The sequence below is a fragment of the Polypterus senegalus genome, chromosome 4 (assembly GCF_016835505.1).
Source record: "Polypterus senegalus isolate Bchr_013 chromosome 4, ASM1683550v1, whole genome shotgun sequence".
NCBI classification, from domain to species: domain Eukaryota; kingdom Metazoa; phylum Chordata; class Cladistia; order Polypteriformes; family Polypteridae; genus Polypterus; species Polypterus senegalus.
In genome coordinates this window covers 69475676-69496599 of record NC_053157.1, presented here as the reverse complement: position 1 = coordinate 69496599, position 20924 = coordinate 69475676, and the positions used below count along the sequence as shown (strand labels likewise).

Below are 20924 nucleotides of genomic sequence, written 5' to 3'. Positions count from 1 at the left end.
GGCAGACCGGTTCCACTCAAGATGTTATTCGGAAATTGTTTACTCTGGGAGAAGCGGACGTGTGAACATTCATAAACCTTGGCTTCCGTTACTGTTTTTCCAACTGCAACATATGACTGGGACAAGTTGTACGCCCTGTTAAAACAGGTCTCTGCCGAAACCCGGGATCGAACCAGGGACCTTTAGATCTTCAGTCTAACGCTCTCCCAACTGAGCTATTTCGGCCACGAGAATCACTGCGCAACTTCGAGGTCTGTCGTTGCATTTGTCGACGACATGGTAAAAAATATCACGCTGTCCTGAAGTATAGCATTTCATTTGAATTTTTAAGGTTCAGTCTTCCTTCAAGTGCCGTTTAATATGGATCTGTGGCAAATGCATTAAAGCAGTTTTTCAGGGGATTTTAGTGCATCCATCGTAAGATTGTAAGTGTGCCACCTTTTTCTGTTACACAGCTACATACGGCCTGTTTACTCTATTAACAGATTTTCAAAACACATCTCAAAATCAAATGCTGCATTTCCAAATCCATATTCTGAATTAACATCGGCTAGGCTTAGTTCTTCAAGGTTGATATGGTGGTCTCCAGTATCCAACTGTTAACTCAAACATATGTAAGGGATGGTATTTTTCTCCTTCATGAAAGCCACCAAGGTGATGCCTGTGCATTCGTAATGGTACAAGTTTCATGTGAAGTTAAATTCATGTGAGATTACGAGAAGATCCTCCTTTTCGTGTCCCGCATAGTCAGAATTTCAGAAAGACTTGTTTTGGAGTGAGAGAAAAATTTCATCATTAAAGCTAATATTGGTAAAGCTAGGTGTCGAAAATAGGTTTGGTATCTGCTGCTCATTCTGTTTGTCTCTTAAAGATAAAAGCATTTCCACTACTTTTGTGAACAATTCTGACACACGATTTCAATTGCTAACCAATCAAGTCTCTACAGCTGAAGGCAGACCGGTTCCACTCAATATGTTATTCGGAAATTGTTTACTCTGGGAGAAGCGGACGTGTGAACATTCATAAACCTTGGCTTCCGTTACTGTTTTTCCAACTGCAACATATGACTGGGACAAGTTGTACGCCCTGTTAAAACAGGTCTCTGCCGAAACCCGGGATCGAACCAGGGACCTTTAGATCTTCAGTCTAACGCTCTCCCAACTGAGCTATTTCGGCCACGAGAATCACTGCGCAACTTCGAGGTCTGTCGTTGCATTTGTCGACGACATGGTAAAAAATATCACGCTGTCCTGAAGTATAGCATTTCATTTGAATTTTTAAGGTTCAGTCTTCCTTCAAGTGCCGTTTAATATGGATCTGTGGCAAATGCATTAAAGCAGTTTTTCAGGGGATTTTAGTGCATCCATCGTAAGATTGTAAGTGTGCCACCTTTTTCTGTTACACAGCTACATACGGCCTGTTTACTCTATTAACAGATTTTCAAAACACATCTCAAAATCAAATGCTGCATTTCCAAATCCATATTCTGAATTAACATCGGCTAGGCTTAGTTCTTCAAGGTTGATATGGTGGTCTCCAGTATCCAACTGTTAACTCAAACATATGTAAGGGATGGTATTTTTCTCCTTCATGAAAGCCACCAAGGTGATGCCTGTGCATTCGTAATGGTACAAGTTTCATGTGAAGTTAAATTCATGTGAGATTACGCAGAAGATCCTCCTTTTCGTGTCCCGCATAGTCAGAATTTCAGAAAGACTTGTTTTGGAGTGAGAGAAAAATTTCATCATTAAAGCTAATATTGGTAAAGCTAGGTGTCGAAAATAGGTTTGGTATCTGCTGCTCATTCTGTTTGTCTCTTAAAGATAAAAGCATTTCCACTACTTTTGTGAACAATTCTGACACACGATTTCAATTGCTAACCAATCAAGTCTCTACAGCTGAAGGCAGACCGGTTCCACTCAAGATGTTATTCGGAAATTGTTTACTCTGGGAGAAGCGGACGTGTGAACATTCATAAACCTTGGCTTCCGTTACTGTTTTTCCAACTGCAACATATGACTGGGACAAGTTGTACGCCCTGTTAAAACAGGTCTCTGCCGAAACCGGATCGAACCAGGGACCTTTAGATCTTCAGTCTAACGCTCTCCCAACTGAGCTATTTCGGCCACGAGAATCACTGCGCAACTTCGAGGTCTGTCGTTGCATTTGTCGACGACATGGTAAAAAATATCACGCTGTCCTGAAGTATAGCATTTCATTTGAATTTTTAAGGTTCAGTCTTCCTTCAAGTGCCGTTTAATATGGATCTGTGGCAAATGCATTAAAGCAGTTTTTCAGGGGATTTTAGTGCATCCATCGTAAGATTGTAAGTGTGCCACCTTTTTCTGTTACACAGCTACATACGGCCTGTTTACTCTATTAACAGATTTTCAAAACACATCTCAAAATCAAATGCTGCATTTCCAAATCCATATTCTGAATTAACATCGGCTAGGCTTAGTTCTTCAAGGTTGATATGGTGGTCTCCAGTATCCAACTGTTAACTCAAACATATGTAAGGGATGGTATTTTTCTCCTTCATGAAAGCCACCAAGGTGATGCCTGTGCATTCGTAATGGTACAAGTTTCATGTGAAGTTAAATTCATGTGAGATTACGCAGAAGATCCTCCTTTTCGTGTCCCGCATAGTCAGAATTTCAGAAAGACTTGTTTTGGAGTGAGAGAAAAATTTCATCATTAAAGCTAATATTGGTAAAGCTAGGTGTCGAAAATAGGTTTGGTATCTGCTGCTCATTCTGTTTGTCTCTTAAAGATAAAAGCATTTCCACTACTTTTGTGAACAATTCTGACACACGATTTCAATTGCTAACCAATCAAGTCTCTACAGCTGAAGGCAGACCGGTTCCACTCAAGATGTTATTCGGAAATTGTTTACTCTGGGAGAAGCGGACGTGTGAACATTCATAAACCTTGGCTTCCGTTACTGTTTTTCCAACTGCAACATATGACTGGGACAAGTTGTACGCCCTGTTAAAACAGGTCTCTGCCGAAACCCGGGATCGAACCAGGGACCTTTAGATCTTCAGTCTAACGCTCTCCCAACTGAGCTATTTCGGCCACGAGAATCACTGCGCAACTTCGAGGTCTGTCGTTGCATTTGTCGACGACATGGTAAAAAATATCACGCTGTCCTGAAGTATAGCATTTCATTTGAATTTTTAAGGTTCAGTCTTCCTTCAAGTGCCGTTTAATATGGATCTGTGGCAAATGCATTAAAGCAGTTTTTCAGGGGATTTTAGTGCATCCATCGTAAGATTGTAAGTGTGCCACCTTTTTCTGTTACACAGCTACATACGGCCTGTTTACTCTATTAACAGATTTTCAAAACACATCTCAAAATCAAATGCTGCATTTCCAAATCCATATTCTGAATTAACATCGGCTAGGCTTAGTTCTTCAAGGTTGATATGGTGGTCTCCAGTATCCAACTGTTAACTCAAACATATGTAAGGGATGGTATTTTTCTCCTTCATGAAAGCCACCAAGGTGATGCCTGTGCATTCGTAATGGTACAAGTTTCATGTGAAGTTAAATTCATGTGAGATTACGCAGAAGATCCTCCTTTTCGTGTCCCGCATAGTCAGAATTTCAGAAAGACTTGTTTTGGAGTGAGAGAAAAATTTCATCATTAAAGCTAATATTGGTAAAGCTAGGTGTCGAAAATAGGTTTGGTATCTGCTGCTCATTCTGTTTGTCTCTTAAAGATAAAAGCATTTCCACTACTTTTGTGAACAATTCTGACACACGATTTCAATTGCTAACCAATCAATTTCTACAGCTGAAGGCAGACCGGTTCCACTCAAGATGTTATTCGGAAATTGTTTACTCTGGGAGAAGCGGACGTGTGAACATTCATAAACCTTGGCTTCCGTTACTGTTTTTCCAACTGCAACATATGACTGGGACAAGTTGTACGCCCTGTTAAAACAGGTCTCTGCCGAAACCCGGGATCGAACCAGGGACCTTTAGATCTTCAGTCTAACGCTCTCCCAACTGAGCTATTTCGGCCACGAGAATCACTGCGCAACTTCGAGGTCTGTCGTTGCATTTGTCGACGACATGGTAAAAAATATCACGCTGTCCTGAAGTATAGCATTTCATTTGAATTTTTAAGGTTCAGTCTTCCTTCAAGTGCCGTTTAATATGGATCTGTGGCAAATGCATTAAAGCAGTTTTTCAGGGGATTTTAGTGCATCCATCGTAAGATTGTAAGTGTGCCACCTTTTTCTGTTACACAGCTACATACGGCCTGTTTACTCTATTAACAGATTTTCAAAACACATCTCAAAATCAAATGCTGCATTTCCAAATCCATATTCTGAATTAACATCGGCTAGGCTTAGTTCTTCAAGGTTGATATGGTGGTCTCCAGTATCCAACTGTTAACTCAAACATATGTAAGGGATGGTATTTTTCTCCTTCATGAAAGCCACCAAGGTGATGCCTGTGCATTCGTAATGGTACAAGTTTCATGTGAAGTTAAATTCATGTGAGATTACAGAAGATCCTCCTTTTCGTGTCCCGCATAGTCAGAATTTCAGAAAGACTTGTTTTGGAGTGAGAGAAAAATTTCATCATTAAAGCTAATATTGGTAAAGCTAGGTGTCGAAAATAGGTTTGGTATCTGCTGCTCATTCTGTTTGTCTCTTAAAGATAAAAGCATTTCCACTACTTTTGTGAACAATTCTGACACACGATTTCAATTGCTAACCAATCAAGTCTCTACAGCTGAAGGCAGACCGGTTCCACTCAAGATGTTATTCGGAAATTGTTTACTCTGGGAGAAGCGGACGTGTGAACATTCATAAACCTTGGCTTCCGTTACTGTTTTTCCAACTGCAACATATGACTGGGACAAGTTGTACGCCCTGTTAAAACAGGTCTCTGCCGAAACCCGGGATCGAACCAGGGACCTTTAGATCTTCAGTCTAACGCTCTCCCAACTGAGCTATTTCGGCCACGAGAATCACTGCGCAACTTCGAGGTCTGTCGTTGCATTTGTCGACGACATGGTAAAAAATATCACGCTGTCCTGAAGTATAGCATTTCATTTGAATTTTTAAGGTTCAGTCTTCCTTCAAGTGCCGTTTAATATGGATCTGTGGCAAATGCATTAAAGCAGTTTTTCAGGGGATTTTAGTGCATCCATCGTAAGATTGTAAGTGTGCCACCTTTTTCTGTTACACAGCTACATACGGCCTGTTTACTCTATTAACAGATTTTCAAAACACATCTCAAAATCAAATGCTGCATTTCCAAATCCATATTCTGAATTAACATCGGCTAGGCTTAGTTCTTCAAGGTTGATATGGTGGTCTCCAGTATCCAACTGTTAACTCAAACATATGTAAGGGATGGTATTTTTCTCCTTCATGAAAGCCACCAAGGTGATGCCTGTGCATTCGTAATGGTACAAGTTTCATGTGAAGTTAAATTCATGTGAGATTACGCAGAAGATCCTCCTTTTCGTGTCCCGCATAGTCAGAATTTCAGAAAGACTTGTTTTGGAGTGAGAGAAAAATTTCATCATTAAAGCTAATATTGGTAAAGCTAGGTGTCGAAAATAGGTTTGGTATCTGCTGCTCATTCTGTTTGTCTCTTAAAGATAAAAGCATTTCCACTACTTTTGTGAACAATTCTGACACACGATTTCAATTGCTAACCAATCAAGTCTCTACAGCTGAAGGCAGACCGGTTCCACTCGAAGATGTTATTCGGAAATTGTTTACTCTGGGAGAAGCGGACGTGTGAACATTCATAAACCTTGGCTTCCGTTACTGTTTTTCCAACTGCAACATATGACTGGGACAAGTTGTACGCCCTGTTAAAACAGGTCTCTGCCGAAACCCGGGATCGAACCAGGGACCTTTAGATCTTCAGTCTAACGCTCTCCCAACTGAGCTATTTCGGCCACGAGAATCACTGCGCAACTTCGAGGTCTGTCGTTGCATTTGTCGACGACATGGTAAAAAATATCACGCTGTCCTGAAGTATAGCATTTCATTTGAATTTTTAAGGTTCAGTCTTCCTTCAAGTGCCGTTTAATATGGATCTGTGGCAAATGCATTAAAGCAGTTTTTCAGGGGATTTTAGTGCATCCATCGTAAGATTGTAAGTGTGCCACCTTTTTCTGTTACACAGCTACATACGGCCTGTTTACTCTATTAACAGATTTTCAAAACACATCTCAAAATCAAATGCTGCATTTCCAAATCCATATTCTGAATTAACATCGGCTAGGCTTAGTTCTTCAAGGTTGATATGGTGGTCTCCAGTATCCAACTGTTAACTCAAACATATGTAAGGGATGGTATTTTTCTCCTTCATGAAAGCCACCAAGGTGATGCCTGTGCATTCGTAATGGTACAAGTTTCATGTGAAGTTAAATTCATGTGAGATTACGCAGAAGATCCTCCTTTTCGTGTCCCGCATAGTCAGAATTTCAGAAAGACTTGTTTTGGAGTGAGAGAAAAATTTCATCATTAAAGCTAATATTGGTAAAGCTAGGTGTCGAAAATAGGTTTGGTATCTGCTGCTCATTCTGTTTGTCTCTTAAAGATAAAAGCATTTCCACTACTTTTGTGAACAATTCTGACACACGATTTCAATTGCTAACCAATCAAGTCTCTACAGCTGAAGGCAGACCGGTTCCACTCAAGATGTTATTCGAAATTGTTTACTCTGGGAGAAGCGGACGTGTGAACATTCATAAACCTTGGCTTCCGTTACTGTTTTTCCAACTGCAACATATGACTGGGACAAGTTGTACGCCCTGTTAAAACAGGTCTCTGCCGAAACCCGGGATCGAACCAGGGACCTTTAGATCTTCAGTCTAACGCTCTCCCAACTGAGCTATTTCGGCCACGAGAATCACTGCGCAACTTCGAGGTCTGTCGTTGCATTTGTCGACGACATGGTAAAAAATATCACGCTGTCCTGAAGTATAGCATTTCATTTGAATTTTTAAGGTTCAGTCTTCCTTCAAGTGCCGTTTAATATGGATCTGTGGCAAATGCATTAAAGCAGTTTTTCAGGGGATTTTAGTGCATCCATCGTAAGATTGTAAGTGTGCCACCTTTTTCTGTTACACAGCTACATACGGCCTGTTTACTCTATTAACAGATTTTCAAAACACATCTCAAAATCAAATGCTGCATTTCCAAATCCATATTCTGAATTAACATCGGCTAGGCTTAGTTCTTCAAGGTTGATATGGTGGTCTCCAGTATCCAACTGTTAACTCAAACATATGTAAGGGATGGTATTTTTCTCCTTCATGAAAGCCACCAAGGTGATGCCTGTGCATTCGTAATGGTACAAGTTTCATGTGAAGTTAAATTCATGTGAGATTACGCAGAAGATCCTCCTTTTCGTGTCCCGCATAGTCAGAATTTCAGAAAGACTTGTTTTGGAGTGAGAGAAAAATTTCATCATTAAAGCTAATATTGGTAAAGCTAGGTGTCGAAAATAGGTTTGGTATCTGCTGCTCATTCTGTTTGTCTCTTAAAGATAAAAGCATTTCCACTACTTTTGTGAACAATTCTGACACACGATTTCAATTGCTAACCAATCAAGTCTCTACAGCTGAAGGCAGACCGGTTCCACTCAAGATGTTATTCGGAAATTGTTTACTCTGGGAGAAGCGGACGTGTGAACATTCATAAACCTTGGCTTCCGTTACTGTTTTTCCAACTGCAACATATGACTGGGACAAGTTGTACGCCCTGTTAAAACAGGTCTCTGCCGAAACCCGGGATCGAACCAGGGACCTTTAGATCTTCAGTCTAACGCTCTCCCAACTGAGCTATTTCGGCCACGAGAATCACTGCGCAACTTCGAGGTCTGTCGTTGCATTTGTCGACGACATGGTAAAAAATATCACGCTGTCCTGAAGTATAGCATTTCATTTGAATTTTTAAGGTTCAGTCTTCCTTCAAGTGCCGTTTAATATGGATCTGTGGCAAATGCATTAAAGCAGTTTTTCAGGGGATTTTAGTGCATCCATCGTAAGATTGTAAGTGTGCCACCTTTTTCTGTTACACAGCTACATACGGCCTGTTTACTCTATTAACAGATTTTCAAAACACATCTCAAAATCAAATGCTGCATTTCCAAATCCATATTCTGAATTAACATCGGCTAGGCTTAGTTCTTCAAGGTTGATATGGTGGTCTCCAGTATCCAACTGTTAACTCAAACATATGTAAGGGATGGTATTTTTCTCCTTCATGAAAGCCACCAAGGTGATGCCTGTGCATTCGTAATGGTACAAGTTTCATGTGAAGTTAAATTCATGTGAGATTACGCAGAAGATCCTCCTTTTCGTGTCCCGCATAGTCAGAATTTCAGAAAGACTTGTTTTGGAGTGAGAGAAAAATTTCATCATTAAAGCTAATATTGGTAAAGCTAGGTGTCGAAAATAGGTTTGGTATCTGCTGCTCATTCTGTTTGTCTCTTAAAGATAAAAGCATTTCCACTACTTTTGTGAACAATTCTGACACACGATTTCAATTGCTAACCAATCAAGTCTCTACAGCTGAAGGCAGACCGGTTCCACTCAAGATGTTATTCGGAAATTGTTTACTCTGGGAGAAGCGGACGTGTGAACATTCATAAACCTTGGCTTCCGTTACTGTTTTTCCAACTGCAACATATGACTGGGACAAGTTGTACGCCCTGTTAAAACAGGTCTCTGCCAACTCGGGATCGAACCAGGGACCTTTAGATCTTCAGTCTAACGCTCTCCCAACTGAGCTATTTCGCCACGAGAATCACTCGCAACTTCGAGGTCTGTCGTTGCATTTGTCGACGACATGGTAAAAAATATCACGCTGTCCTGAAGTATAGCATTTCATTTGAATTTTTAAGGTTCAGTCTTCCTTCAAGTGCCGTTTAATATGGATCTGTGGCAAATGCATTAAAGCAGTTTTTCAGGGGATTTTAGTGCATCCATCGTAAGATTGTAAGTGTGCCACCTTTTTCTGTTACACAGCTACATACGGCCTGTTTACTCTATTAACAGATTTTCAAAACACATCTCAAAATCAAATGCTGCATTTCCAAATCCATATTCTGAATTAACATCGGCTAGGCTTAGTTCTTCAAGGTTGATATGGTGGTCTCCAGTATCCAACTGTTAACTCAAACATATGTAAGGGATGGTATTTTTCTCCTTCATGAAAGCCACCAAGGTGATGCCTGTGCATTCGTAATGGTACAAGTTTCATGTGAAGTTAAATTCATGTGAGATTACGCAGAAGATCCTCCTTTTCGTGTCCCGCATAGTCAGAATTTCAGAAAGACTTGTTTTGGAGTGAGAGAAAAATTTCATCATTAAAGCTAATATTGGTAAAGCTAGGTGTCGAAAATAGGTTTGGTATCTGCTGCTCATTCTGTTTGTCTCTTAAAGATAAAAGCATTTCCACTACTTTTGTGAACAATTCTGACACACGATTTCAATTGCTAACCAATCAAGTCTCTACAGCTGAAGGCAGACCGGTTCCACTCAAGATGTTATTCGGAAATTGTTTACTCTGGGAGAAGCGGACGTGTGAACATTCATAAACCTTGGCTTCCGTTACTGTTTTTCCAACTGCAACATATGACTGGGACAAGTTGTACGCCCTGTTAAAACAGGTCTCTGCGAAACCGATCGAACCAGGGACCTTTAGATCTTCAGTCTAACGCTCTCCCAACTGAGCTATTTCGGCCACGAGAATCACTGCGCAACTTCGAGGTCTGTCGTTGCATTTGTCGACGACATGGTAAAAAATATCACGCTGTCCTGAAGTATAGCATTTCATTTGAATTTTTAAGGTTCAGTCTTCCTTCAAGTGCCGTTTAATATGGATCTGTGGCAAATGCATTAAAGCAGTTTTTCAGGGGATTTTAGTGCATCCATCGTAAGATTGTAAGTGTGCCACCTTTTTCTGTTACACAGCTACATACGGCCTGTTTACTCTATTAACAGATTTTCAAAACACATCTCAAAATCAAATGCTGCATTTCCAAATCCATATTCTGAATTAACATCGGCTAGGCTTAGTTCTTCAAGGTTGATATGGTGGTCTCCAGTATCCAACTGTTAACTCAAACATATGTAAGGGATGGTATTTTTCTCCTTCATGAAAGCCACCAAGGTGATGCCTGTGCATTCGTAATGGTACAAGTTTCATGTGAAGTTAAATTCATGTGAGATTACGCAGAAGATCCTCCTTTTCGTGTCCCGCATAGTCAGAATTTCAGAAAGACTTGTTTTGGAGTGAGAGAAAAATTTCATCATTAAAGCTAATATTGGTAAAGCTAGGTGTCGAAAATAGGTTTGGTATCTGCTGCTCATTCTGTTTGTCTCTTAAAGATAAAAGCATTTCCACTACTTTTGTGAACAATTCTGACACACGATTTCAATTGCTAACCAATCAAGTCTCTACAGCTGAAGGCAGACCGGTTCCACTCAAGATGTTATTCGGAAATTGTTTACTCTGGGAGAAGCGGACGTGTGAACATTCATAAACCTTGGCTTCCGTTACTGTTTTTCCAACTGCAACATATGACTGGGACAAGTTGTACGCCCTGTTAAAACAGGTCTCTGCCGAAACCCGGGATCGAACCAGGGACCTTTAGATCTTCAGTCTAACGCTCTCCCAACTGAGCTATTTCGGCCACGAGAATCACTGTGCAACTTCGAGGTCTGTCGTTGCATTTGTCGACGACATGGTAAAAAATATCACGCTGTCCTGAAGTATAGCATTTCATTTGAATTTTTAAGGTTCAGTCTTCCTTCAAGTGCCGTTTAATATGGATCTGTGGCAAATGCATTAAAGCAGTTTTTCAGGGGATTTTAGTGCATCCATCGTAAGATTGTAAGTGTGCCACCTTTTTCTGTTACACAGCTACATACGGCCTGTTTACTCTATTAACAGATTTTCAAAACACATCTCAAAATCAAATGCTGCATTTCCAAATCCATATTCTGAATTAACATCGGCTAGGCTTAGTTCTTCAAGGTTGATATGGTGGTCTCCAGTATCCAACTGTTAACTCAAACATATGTAAGGGATGGTATTTTTCTCCTTCATGAAAGCCACCAAGGTGATGCCTGTGCATTCGTAATGGTACAAGTTTCATGTGAAGTTAAATTCATGTGAGATTACGCAGAAGATCCTCCTTTTCGTGTCCCGCATAGTCAGAATTTCAGAAAGACTTGTTTTGGAGTGAGAGAAAAATTTCATCATTAAAGCTAATATTGGTAAAGCTAGGTGTCGAAAATAGGTTTGGTATCTGCTGCTCATTCTGTTTGTCTCTTAAAGATAAAAGCATTTCCACTACTTTTGTGAACAATTCTGACACACGATTTCAATTGCTAACCAATCAAGTCTCTACAGCTGAAGGCAGACCGGTTCCACTCAAGATGTTATTCGGAAATTGTTTACTCTGGGAGAAGCGGACGTGTGAACATTCATAAACCTTGGCTTCCGTTACTGTTTTTCCAACTGCAACATATGACTGGGACAAGTTGTACGCCCTGTTAAAACAGGTCTCTGCGAAACCGGATCGAACCAGGGACCTTTAGATCTTCAGTCTAACGCTCTCCCAACTGAGCTATTTCGCCACGAGAATCACTGCAACTTCGAGGTCTGTCGTTGCATTTGTCGACGACATGGTAAAAAATATCACGCTGTCCTGAAGTATAGCATTTCATTTGAATTTTTAAGGTTCAGTCTTCCTTCAAGTGCCGTTTAATATGGATCTGTGGCAAATGCATTAAAGCAGTTTTTCAGGGGATTTTAGTGCATCCATCGTAAGATTGTAAGTGTGCCACCTTTTTCTGTTACACAGCTACATACGGCCTGTTTACTCTATTAACAGATTTTCAAAACACATCTCAAAATCAAATGCTGCATTTCCAAATCCATATTCTGAATTAACATCGGCTAGGCTTAGTTCTTCAAGGTTGATATGGTGGTCTCCAGTATCCAACTGTTAACTCAAACATATGTAAGGGATGGTATTTTTCTCCTTCATGAAAGCCACCAAGGTGATGCCTGTGCATTCGTAATGGTACAAGTTTCATGTGAAGTTAAATTCATGTGAGATTACGCAGAAGATCCTCCTTTTCGTGTCCCGCATAGTCAGAATTTCAGAAAGACTTGTTTTGGAGTGAGAGAAAAATTTCATCATTAAAGCTAATATTGGTAAAGCTAGGTGTCGAAAATAGGTTTGGTATCTGCTGCTCATTCTGTTTGTCTCTTAAAGATAAAAGCATTTCCACTACTTTTGTGAACAATTCTGACACACGATTTCAATTGCTAACCAATCAAGTCTCTACAGCTGAAGGCAGACCGGTTCCACTCGAAGATGTTATTCGGAAATTGTTTACTCTGGGAGAAGCGGACGTGTGAACATTCATAAACCTTGGCTTCCGTTACTGTTTTTCCAACTGCAACATATGACTGGGACAAGTTGTACGCCCTGTTAAAACAGGTCTCTGCCGAAACCCGGGATCGAACCAGGGACCTTTAGATCTTCAGTCTAACGCTCTCCCAACTGAGCTATTTCGGCCACGAGAATCACTGCGCAACTTCGAGGTCTGTCGTTGCATTTGTCGACGACATGGTAAAAAATATCACGCTGTCCTGAAGTATAGCATTTCATTTGAATTTTTAAGGTTCAGTCTTCCTTCAAGTGCCGTTTAATATGGATCTGTGGCAAATGCATTAAAGCAGTTTTTCAGGGGATTTTAGTGCATCCATCGTAAGATTGTAAGTGTGCCACCTTTTTCTGTTACACAGCTACATACGGCCTGTTTACTCTATTAACAGATTTTCAAAACACATCTCAAAATCAAATGCTGCATTTCCAAATCCATATTCTGAATTAACATCGGCTAGGCTTAGTTCTTCAAGGTTGATATGGTGGTCTCCAGTATCCAACTGTTAACTCAAACATATGTAAGGGATGGTATTTTTCTCCTTCATGAAAGCCACCAAGGTGATGCCTGTGCATTCGTAATGGTACAAGTTTCATGTGAAGTTAAATTCATGTGAGATTACGCAGAAGATCCTCCTTTTCGTGTCCCGCATAGTCAGAATTTCAGAAAGACTTGTTTTGGAGTGAGAGAAAAATTTCATCATTAAAGCTAATATTGGTAAAGCTAGGTGTCGAAAATAGGTTTGGTATCTGCTGCTCATTCTGTTTGTCTCTTAAAGATAAAAGCATTTCCACTACTTTTGTGAACAATTCTGACACACGATTTCAATTGCTAACCAATCAAGTCTCTACAGCTGAAGGCAGACCGGTTCCACTCAAGATGTTATTCGGAAATTGTTTACTCTGGGAGAAGCGGACGTGTGAACATTCATAAACCTTGGCTTCCGTTACTGTTTTTCCAACTGCAACATATGACTGGGACAAGTTGTACGCCCTGTTAAAACAGGTCTCTGCCGAAACCCGGGATCGAACCAGGGACCTTTAGATCTTCAGTCTAACGCTCTCCCAACTGAGCTATTTCGGCCACGAGAATCACTGCGCAACTTCGAGGTCTGTCGTTGCATTTGTCGACGACATGGTAAAAAATATCACGCTGTCCTGAAGTATAGCATTTCATTTGAATTTTTAAGGTTCAGTCTTCCTTCAAGTGCCGTTTAATATGGATCTGTGGCAAATGCATTAAAGCAGTTTTTCAGGGGATTTTAGTGCATCCATCGTAAGATTGTAAGTGTGCCACCTTTTTCTGTTACACAGCTACATACGGCCTGTTTACTCTATTAACAGATTTTCAAAACACATCTCAAAATCAAATGCTGCATTTCCAAATCAAAGCCACAAGGTGATGCCGGCTTTAATTACAGTTCATTGAGTAAATCCGTGAGATCATGAACTCCGTCTTAGTTGCCATGTCAATTCAGAAAGACTGTTTTGGAGTGAGAGAAATTTCATCTTAAGCTAATATTAGTGCTGGTTCAAAGTTTGGTATCTCATGCATTTGGTTGTCTCTTAAGTAGCATTTATATTTGTGAACAATTGCACACGTTTCATTCTACCATCATCTTAAGTGAAGGCACTTCATCGAAATGTATTCGAGAATTGTTACTCAAACCCGGGTGTAAATTCATACGGCTCCGTTCTGTTTAACTCAACATATGGCTGGCAGTTGTATGCCCTGTTAAACAGGCTCTGCAAACAGGAGACAGGATTTATCTTCTCTAGAGCTCTCCATGCTATTTCATAGAGAATCTCAACTTGATCTGTGTGCATTGTCCATTAAAAATATCCTGTGAAGTATAGATTTTTGTTTAATTCAGTCTTTTAAGTGTTTATATGTTGTGGAAAGATTGAACGTTTTTCAGATTTAGTCTCCTTTAAGATGAGTTCCACTTTTTGTTACACATATACGGCCTGTTACTCTATAACGATTTTCAAAACCTTCCTCAAATGTCATTTCAAATATTTCTGAAAATGGCTAGGCTTTCCAAGTTGAATAGTCTCTGTTCAACTGTAACCAAACTTGATGTATTTCCTTAGAAAGCCCAAGGTGATCCTGGCATTAGTTGTAAGTTTCTTGAATTGAACATGTAATTACGAGAAGATCTCCTTTATTTTACATAGTCAAATTCAGGCTTGTTGGAGTGAAGAAATTTCATCTTAAGTATTTGTACTAGGTGAAATAGGTTGTGCACTTATGTTTCAATTAAATTTCCATCTTGTAAGAATTTGACACCTTTTCAATGCTAACCAACATTTCTATTAAAGGCACACTTTCAAAATGTTAGATTTTAATCATATGCGGATTAACATTCATAAACCTTGGTTGTTGTTTCTCAAAACTGGGACAAGTTATGGTGTTAACTCCAAGGGTCCTGGACCTTTAATGTCATTAGAGTTAATGATTTTGATACGAGAATCACTGCGACCGGGAGTTTCATTTTTTGGGATGTAAAATTTCTCTAAAGTGAAATTAAAACTTTGTAAAGGTTGTTTCTCATCGTTTAATATTAGGAAAGCATTCCAACTTTGTACAATTTTACTTCATGTAAGTAATTTCATTTCGCAACTTCACTGAACTTATTAGGAGATTTTGAAGCATGTAAATCAAATCTTTCCTCGTTTAAACATCGCTGGAGTTCTTATTGTAGGGTCTCGTACAACGAACTCAAACCTTAGGATGTTTTTCTCCTAAAATCCACCAAGTATCCTTATGTTGGTCAGTTTCATGAGAAGTTAAATATAGCTTCAAGATCATTTATGTTTATTAGTCTTTCAGGACTTTTAGGTGAGAAATTCATCATTAAAGCTTTGGATTAGGTTAAAATTGATCTTGCTCATTTTTTTCTCTTAAAGATAAAGTTCCTATTTAGTAACAATTCTGCAAGATTCTTCAAAATCAATTTTACTCAACCAATCTTTTCCTTGAATTTTGGGATTGTTTCTCGAATGGGACTGAAATTCATAAAGTGGTTTTCTGTTTCCATGAAATGATGCCTGTGACAATTTGGCTTTGGGTTTTAAAATCATGAAGGATTGTTTAGGTCCCCATATAAATTTAGCAGTTATGAAAGAGTTAGTCATTCATATTTGTTAATGAAAAAATTATGTTTCCTAAGTTTCCTGATTTGTTTTTAAGTAATTTCAAGGGTTAATAGTCTGAGCAATCCATTTAACATTTTAAAGGATTGTGCCCTTTTTGAATGTACGTTGTTTCCTGGAAAGGGCTGTCTTTTAAACTGGCTTCGAAGTTTCAACCAAGTTTAAACCCTTAAACGGTCTCGCAAAGGGTTGACCGGAGCTTTAGAGTCTTCAGTCTCGCAACAAAAATTTGGGCGAATTCTCCATTAATTTATGTGTCCCAAGTAATATCATTTCTGAATGATTAAATTGTTTTTAGGATCTTCCTTCAATGCCGTAATGATTCAAATTTTTTGGAATGTAACCCAAGGGTTTATTAATTTTTTTCAAAACTAATTACTCTTTTCATTTTTAAATACAAAATAACTCATTTCAAATCAATTCTGAATTCGCAACCAATTTCAAGTTGATATGTGGCTATTATCAAGTTAACAAATTGTCCGGGATTATTCAAAAGTCATTTCTAAAAACCGGGGTTATGTAATGAAAGTTTGGGGAAACTTGCTTGAAATCTTTTGAAAGGATATATTTAAAATTTCCATTGATTAGAAAATTATTGAAAAATTTTTAAGCTGTTATTGTTTAAGAAAAGCTTTCCTCTTTTTTAATTCTTTCAATTTAAAAAATTCTCTCCTAGAGACTTCCCACATCAGCCAAAAAGGGGTTCTGGAAGTAAAGTTACTCGGAATTTTGAACTTACTCCGGTTTTAAAACCTTTTCAACTCCAAAAGGTGGACCGGGACCTTTTAAAAACCGCAATGACACCGAATCTTGGCCAGTCTCTGCTAGACGACGGGTAAATATCCGCTACCGAGTTGCTTTCTTTAATTTTAAAGTTCAATTTTCCCGTCTGAAGTCCTTTCATTTGATTGTAAATTGCTCTAAAGATGTTTAAGGATTTTGAGAAATCATTAAAGCATTTTAAGGCATTTTTTCCAAAATGGCTGTTTACTCTTTTGTTTCAACAATCATTACTATTTTAAAAACAATTCTGAATAAATCATTCTTTCAATTTATTGTTTCAGACTAGTTAATTTTCAGGGGTATTTTCCCTCAGAACAACTGTGATACTGTGGTGATGTCTTTCAGGCGAATATGGTGCATAAGATCTCATTTACATGTCAGCAAGTAATTTCAGAAATTTAAAAGGGAAATTTCCATAAAATTTCATAAGACTGTTTGAATAGGTAATTTCCATTCAATTTTTAAATAAAAATTTTTTACTGCTGTAATTTCTTCTAAAAAAAAATTTCACTACTGTGACAACTTCCACTCGAATTTTTGTAAATCTTTCTAGGAGAGGGTCCTGAAATGAAAGGTTTTTTTGGAGAATAGGAAATTCTAAACTTGGTTCTTGGTTCCAACTCAACCTGGAAAGTTGTACCCTTTAAACTGGCTTGCGTTAACAGATTACCAGGCCTTGATTTTCATCAAGTCCCAAGGAATTTAACCGGAAACCAACTGGTTTTTCATTTTTTTAATTATTTTCTTGAATATTAACTTAATTCGGTCTTTTCAATGCGTTAACCATTTTGGATTGATTCATAGCATTTTTCAGGGTTTTACATTCGTAAAATACATTTTTTTCAACTATCCCTTTAACCTATTGCAATTTCAAACCTTTTTAAATTTAATCTTTACCCATTTAATTAACTTTTAGTCTTCCAATTATTGTGTTCCATATAATGTTAACAATTTCAGAAAGACTTGTTTTGGAGTGAGAGAAAAATTTCATCATTAAAGCTAATATTGGTAAAGCTAGGTGTCGAAAATAGGTTTGGTATCTGCTGCTCATTCTGTTTGTCTCTTAAAGATAAAAGCATTTCCACTACTTTTGTGAACAATTCTGACACACGATTTCAATTGCTAACCAATCAAGTCTCTACAGCTGAAGGCAGACCGGTTCCACTCGAAGATGTTATTCGGAAATTGTTTACTCTGGGAGAAGCGGACGTGTGAACATTCATAAACCTTGGCTTCCGTTACTGTTTTTCCAACTGCAACATATGACTGGGACAAGTTGTACGCCCTGTTAAAACAGGTCTCTGCCGAAACCCGGGATCGAACCAGGGACCTTTAGATCTTCAGTCTAACGCTCTCCCAACTGAGCTATTTCGGCCACGAGAATCACTGCGCAACTTCGAGGTCTGTCGTTGCATTTGTCGACGACATGGTAAAAAATATCACGCTGTCCTGAAGTATAGCATTTCATTTGAATTTTTAAGGTTCAGTCTTCCTTCAAGTGCCGTTTAATATGGATCTGTGGCAAATGCATTAAAGCAGTTTTTCAGGGGATTTTAGTGCATCCATCGTAAGATTGTAAGTGTGCCACCTTTTTCTGTTACACAGCTACATACGGCCTGTTTACTCTATTAACAGATTTTCAAAACACATCTCAAAATCAAATGCTGCATTTCCAAATCCATATTCTGAATTAACATCGGCTAGGCTTAGTTCTTCAAGGTTGATATGGTGGTCTCCAGTATCCAACTGTTAACTCAAACATATGTAAGGGATGGTATTTTTCTCCTTCATGAAAGCCACCAAGGTGATGCCTGTGCATTCGTAATGGTACAAGTTTCATGTGAAGTTAAATTCATGTGAGATTACGCAGAAGATCCTCCTTTTCGTGTCCCGCATAGTCAGAATTTCAGAAAGACTTGTTTTGGAGTGAGAGAAAAATTTCATCATTAAAGCTAATATTGGTAAAGCTAGGTGTCGAAAATAGGTTTGGTATCTGCTGCTCATTCTGTTTGTCTCTTAAAGATAAAAGCATTTCCACTACTTTTGTGAACAATTCTGACACACGATTTCAATTGCTAACCAATCAAGTCTCTACAGCTGAAGGCAGACCGGTTCCACTCGAAGATGTTATTCGGAAATTGTTTACTCTGGGAGAAGCGGACGTGTGAACATTCATAAACCTTGGCTTCCGTTACTGTTTTTCCAACTGCAAGTTGTACGCCCTGTTAAAACAGGTCTCTGCCGAAACCCGGGATCGAACCAGGGACCTTTAGATCTTCAGTCTAACGCTCTCCCAACTGAGCTATTTCGGCCACGAGAATCAGTGCAACTTCGAGGTCTGTCGTTGCATTTGTCGACGACATGGTAAAAAATATCACGCTGTCCTGAAGTATAGCATTTCATTTGAATTTTTAAGGTTCAGTCTTCCTTCAAGTGCCGTTTAATATGGATCTGTGGCAAATGCATTAAAGCAGTTTTTCAGGGGATTTTAGTGCATCCATCGTAAGATTGTAAGTGTGCCACCTTTTTCTGTTACACAGCTACATACGGCCTGTTTACTCTATTAACAGATTTTCAAAACACATCTCAAAATCAAATGCTGCATTTCCAAATCCATATTCTGAATTAACATCGGCTAGGCTTAGTTCTTCAAGGTTGATATGGTGGTCTCCAGTATCCAACTGTTAACTCAAACATATGTAAGGGATGGTATTTTTCTCCTTCATGAAAGCCACCAAGGTGATGCCTGTGCATTCGTAATGGTACAAGTTTCATGTGAAGTTAAATTCATGTGAGATTACGCAGAAGATCCTCCTTTTCGTGTCCCGCATAGTCAGAATTTCAGAAAGACTTGTTTTGGAGTGAGAGAAAAATTTCATCATTAAAGCTAATATTGGTAAAGCTAGGTGTCGAAAATAGGTTTGGTATCTGCTGCTCATTCTGTTTGTCTCTTAAAGATAAAAGCATTTCCACTACTTTTGTGAACAATTCTGACACACGATTTCAATTGCTAACCAATCAAGTCTCTACAGCTGAAGGCAGACCGGTTCCACTCGAAGATGTTATTCGGAAATTGTTTACTCTGGGAGAAGCGGACGTGTGAACATTCATAAACCTTGGCTTCCGTTACTGTTTTTCCAACTGCAACATATGACTGGGACAAGTTGTACGCCCTGTTAAAACAGGTCTCTGCGAAACCGGGATCGAACCAGGGACCTTTAGATCTTCAGTCTAACGCTCTCCCAACTGAGCTATTTCGGCCACGAGAATCACTGCGCAACCGAGGTCTGTCGTTGCATTTGTCGACATGGTAAAAAATATCACGCTGTCCTGAAGTATAGCATTTCATTTGAATTTTTAAGGTTCAGTCTTCCTTCAAGTGCCGTTTAATATGGATCTGTGGCAAATGCATTAAAGCAGTTTTTCAGGGGATTTTAGTGCATCCATCGTAAGATTGTAAGTGTGCCACCTTTTTCTGTTACACAGCTACATACGGCCTGTTTACTCTATTAACAGATTTTCAAAACACATCTCAAAATCAAATGCTGCATTTCCAAATCCATATTCTGAATTAACATCGGCTAGGCTTAGTTCTTCAAGGTTGATATGGTGGTCTCCAGTATCCAACTGTTAACTCAAACATATGTAAGGGATGGTATTTTTCTCCTTCATGAAAGCCACCAAGGTGATGCCTGTGCATTCGTAATGGTACAAGTTTCATGTGAAGTTAAATTCATGTGAGATTACGCAGAAGATCCTCCTTTTCGTGTCCCGCATAGTCAGAATTTCAGAAAGACTTGTTTTGGAGTGAGAGAAAAATTTCATCATTAAAGCTAATATTGGTAAAGCTAGGTGTCGAAAATAGGTTTGGTATCTGCTGCTCATTCTGTTTGTCTCTTAAAGATAAAAGCATTTCCACTACTTTTGTGAACAATTCTGACACACGATTTCAATTGCTAACCAATCAAGTCTCTACAGCTGAAGGCAGACCGGTTCCACTCGAAGATGTTATTCGGAAATTGTTTACTCTGGGAGAAGCGGACGTGTGAACATTCATAAACCTTGGCTTCCGTTACTGTTTTTCCAACTGCAACATATGACTGGGACAAGTTATACGCCCTGTTAAAACAGGTCTCTGCGAAACCGGGATCGAACCAGGGACCTTTAGATCTTCAGTCTAACGCTCTCCCAACTGAGCTATTTCGCCACGAGAATCACTGCAACCGAGGTCTGTCGTTGCATTTGTCGACGACATGGTAAAAAATATCACGCTGTCCTGAAGTATAGCATTTCATTTGAATTTTTAAGGTTCAGTCTTCCTTCAAGTGCCGTTTAATATGGATCTGTGGCAAATGCATTAAAGCAGTTTTTCAGGGGATTTTAGTGCATCCATCGTAAGATTGTAAGTGTGCCACCTTTTTCTGTTACACAGCTACATACGGCCTGTTTACTCTATTAACAGATTTTCAAAACACATCTCAAAATCAAATGCTGCATTTCCAAATCCATATTCTGAATTAACATCGGCTAGGCTT

The 20924-nt window shown here is 39.1% G+C and overlaps 18 non-coding genes across 18 annotated transcripts; all 18 read right to left on the bottom strand.

Moving 5' to 3' along the window:
- Positions 1-152: 152 nt before the first annotated feature.
- On the bottom strand, positions 153-225 carry trnaf-gaa. Its single transcript has one exon. It is a non-coding gene; the product is annotated as a tRNA-Phe (tRNA).
- Positions 226-1103: 878 nt separating this feature from the next.
- Positions 1104-1176, bottom strand: trnaf-gaa. Its single transcript has one exon. It is a non-coding gene; the product is annotated as a tRNA-Phe (tRNA).
- Positions 1177-2055: 879 nt separating this feature from the next.
- Positions 2056-2126, bottom strand: trnaf-gaa. Its single transcript has one exon. It is a non-coding gene; the product is annotated as a tRNA-Phe (tRNA).
- An 879-nt stretch (positions 2127-3005) lies between these two features.
- On the bottom strand, positions 3006-3078 carry trnaf-gaa. The gene has a single exon. It is a non-coding gene; the product is annotated as a tRNA-Phe (tRNA).
- Positions 3079-3956: 878 nt separating this feature from the next.
- On the bottom strand, positions 3957-4029 carry trnaf-gaa. The gene has a single exon. It is a non-coding gene; the product is annotated as a tRNA-Phe (tRNA).
- Positions 4030-4906: 877 nt separating this feature from the next.
- Positions 4907-4979, bottom strand: trnaf-gaa. The gene has a single exon. It is a non-coding gene; the product is annotated as a tRNA-Phe (tRNA).
- Positions 4980-5859: 880 nt separating this feature from the next.
- Positions 5860-5932, bottom strand: trnaf-gaa. Its single transcript has one exon. It is a non-coding gene; the product is annotated as a tRNA-Phe (tRNA).
- Positions 5933-6810: 878 nt separating this feature from the next.
- Positions 6811-6883, bottom strand: trnaf-gaa. Its single transcript has one exon. It is a non-coding gene; the product is annotated as a tRNA-Phe (tRNA).
- Positions 6884-7762: 879 nt separating this feature from the next.
- trnaf-gaa lies at positions 7763-7835 on the bottom strand. The gene has a single exon. It is a non-coding gene; the product is annotated as a tRNA-Phe (tRNA).
- Positions 7836-8713: 878 nt separating this feature from the next.
- trnaf-gaa lies at positions 8714-8786 on the bottom strand. The gene has a single exon. It is a non-coding gene; the product is annotated as a tRNA-Phe (tRNA).
- A 1824-nt stretch (positions 8787-10610) lies between these two features.
- Positions 10611-10683, bottom strand: trnaf-gaa. The gene has a single exon. It is a non-coding gene; the product is annotated as a tRNA-Phe (tRNA).
- An 878-nt stretch (positions 10684-11561) lies between these two features.
- Positions 11562-11632, bottom strand: trnaf-gaa. Its single transcript has one exon. It is a non-coding gene; the product is annotated as a tRNA-Phe (tRNA).
- An 877-nt stretch (positions 11633-12509) lies between these two features.
- Positions 12510-12582, bottom strand: trnaf-gaa. Its single transcript has one exon. It is a non-coding gene; the product is annotated as a tRNA-Phe (tRNA).
- Positions 12583-13461: 879 nt separating this feature from the next.
- trnaf-gaa lies at positions 13462-13534 on the bottom strand. Its single transcript has one exon. It is a non-coding gene; the product is annotated as a tRNA-Phe (tRNA).
- Positions 13535-17691: 4157 nt separating this feature from the next.
- On the bottom strand, positions 17692-17764 carry trnaf-gaa. The gene has a single exon. It is a non-coding gene; the product is annotated as a tRNA-Phe (tRNA).
- Positions 17765-18628: 864 nt separating this feature from the next.
- trnaf-gaa lies at positions 18629-18701 on the bottom strand. Its single transcript has one exon. It is a non-coding gene; the product is annotated as a tRNA-Phe (tRNA).
- Positions 18702-19579: 878 nt separating this feature from the next.
- On the bottom strand, positions 19580-19650 carry trnaf-gaa. Its single transcript has one exon. It is a non-coding gene; the product is annotated as a tRNA-Phe (tRNA).
- An 874-nt stretch (positions 19651-20524) lies between these two features.
- Positions 20525-20596, bottom strand: trnaf-gaa. The gene has a single exon. It is a non-coding gene; the product is annotated as a tRNA-Phe (tRNA).
- Between the last annotated feature and the right edge of the window lie 328 nt (positions 20597-20924).